We start from the raw sequence: 2803 nt of genomic DNA on the forward strand, positions 1-2803 counted from the left end.
AGAGACACAATGTATCCATCAAGAGGGAATGCTCCCTCACAGGAGAGCCGATATTTGAACCCAGGTGATTTTGGATGAGTCTTTATCCCTTAAAAATAAAGGTTATTTTTTATAGGGAAAGAATAAAACAAAGGAATGGGGGTAGGGAATAAAAACTCTTGCATACTCACTAGCACCTTAAGTGTCAATGAGCAACAACTGTCCTAACCTGATTACAGCTATAAACAGAACAAACTCTTTAGAAAACCTGAAAGTATGCAGAAACTGAGCACTCCATCTCCAACTACGGGTGGTAAGAAGGAACTGGAGCAGTGGTTGGTCCAGAACCACCTTTTAGTTCCTTAGTACAGTGCACACATGGAGACAGAATGGACACTGCTAGCTAAAAATCTCCAATTCTCAAGTGCATGGGACACGTGTGTGCTTTGAGGAGAATACATTATGGACAAGCACTCAAAAAAACACCAAGTGATGTTCTCAGAGATCCTTCTGGTCCCATGACTAAGAGAAGGGAGAGGACAGAAAATACAAGAGGTGAACCTTTGTCTGCATGATTGGTGTGAAGTTGAAAGTTTTGGTTTTGTGGAGCACTGGGCCACATTACAATGGCACAGAGGGCTATAGGAATGGGAGAACCTGCATTTCACAAATAGTGGGGACATATCTTCTCAGTTGGAGACTAGCTAGACCAGCCAGGAGGGCATTAAATTAGTAACACAAGACGAAGGTACTAAGGAGGCAGATGCTGCACAAACTCAAACTTAGTGTGTTGTGAACAAACTGAACCAATGTGACAAAGAATGAGAAGAGAAGAAAATGTTTCAGTTGCTTATATAACAATGCTAGGAATCTGGGTAAAAAGCAAGTGGACGTGGAAATGCACTAATAATGGATTAAAAGAAATTTGATATCATTGACATGTCTAAAACCTGGTGGGATGAGCAGTGGCATAGCTAGGTGGAGAAAACAGGGGGAGCAGAGATAAAAAAAGGCACCACCCACTAGTACTCACTCGGCAGCACTCAGGGTCTTTGGCGTCAGGTCAGGTGGCGTTCCGAGTCTTCAGCGGCACTTCGGTGTCGGGTCCTTCACTCGCTCCTGGTCTTCGGTGGCACTGAAGGACCACCCCCTCGCCCACCACCAAAATGCCTCCAAAGACCAGAGCGAGTGAAGGACCCGATGCCGAAGTGGCGCTGAAGATCCAGAATGCCGCCTGATCTGCCACCAAAGACCAGGAGCGCTGTCAGGTGAGTAAAAATTAATAAGGCACCAACATTTTAAAAGGCGCCACTTCTGCTCGGTGGGAGAGCGGCCACTGTCCCACTCCCCCCCAGCTACGCTACTGGGGATGAGTCATATGATTGCAATGTTTATAACCTGTTCACTGCTTATAACCTGTTCAGGAAGACTAGAGAAGGTAAAAGAGAGGGTGTGCAGTGCCACTGTACATTAAAAGCACTGTTATCTGTTTAGACTTATTAATAACTCACAAGAAAAGAATCTTGAATGCATATGGATCAATGAACTAACAATATCCAGGAGGGGACATGGATGAGGCCTGTTCCAGACCCATGAATCAAACTGGAGAACAGGATGAGTTACCCTTAAAAACCTTTGTGTAACATGTGCAGAGAAAAAATTGTGCTGTTATGGGGGACTTCAATTTGGGAGACACATGCTGGAGGTCTCATGCAGGCAGTAGTAAAACATCATTACAAGTTTTAAAGATTATAGATGATAATTTTCTAAAACAAAAGGCATTGCACTGAATATGAGGTAACTATTTTGGACCTCATGATGGATAAAGATGAATTAGTCATGGACTGAAAGATGGTGGTTGCCTGGGGACCAGTGATCAAGGCCTCATGATACTCAACATGGGCAAACAGAGGACAACCCCAACCAGTAATATATATACTTTGTGCTTCAAAAGGACTCATGTCCCCAAACTGAGGGAAACTATGAGGGAAGTTGATTGGAAGGAAAAATTCAGACAGAAAAATATTGTGAAAGGAGAAATAAATACCAATCAATATGAATTAGAAGTTATGAAGTGTAGAAAATTGATAAGGGAAGTTAAAGACAACAGGGAAAAGTCCATGGCTTGCAGAACTAAGGACAATAAGGTATTTTAAAATAGGTTAGGAACAAAAGAAATCCCAGCAATGGTACAGGCCCATTATCAGATTGAGATGTTAAAATTGTTAATGATGCAGAAAGGGAAGAAATGGTCAATGAATATTTCTGTTGTATGTTTGGAAAGAAACAGGATAATGTACTCATATATATGAGGATGATGAAGGGATTACCATTCCATTAGTAATGAAGGAGGATGTTAAACAACTACTAGGGTTAAATGTTTTTTAAATCAGCAGGCCTGGATAACTTGCACCCAAGAGTCCTAAAAGAATTGGCTGAGGAGCTTTATGGCCTGCTAATGTTAATTTTTTAATAAATCTTGGAATATGAGGGGAATTGTAGAAGAGTGAATATCAGTACAATAGCACTTTTCCAAACAGGAGAAGTGGAAAAATCCCAGTTAATAATAAGCCAGTTAGCCTGACATCAGACCTGGGGGAAGTAATGGAAAAGCTGATACAGGATTCAATTAATTAAGGATAGAAATATAATTAATGCCATTCAACATATTTTAATGGAAAATATGACCTGTCAAACAAACTTGACTTCTTCTTTGATGAGATCAAGTTTAGTTGATAAATATAACTGCATAGTTGTAGCAGACTTTCGTAAAGCCTTTGATTTAGCACCACACATTCTGATTTTAAAATTCCCTATATTAAGT

This window comes from Lepidochelys kempii, chromosome 1 (assembly GCF_965140285.1).
Source record: "Lepidochelys kempii isolate rLepKem1 chromosome 1, rLepKem1.hap1, whole genome shotgun sequence".
Classification (NCBI taxonomy): domain Eukaryota; kingdom Metazoa; phylum Chordata; order Testudines; family Cheloniidae; genus Lepidochelys; species Lepidochelys kempii.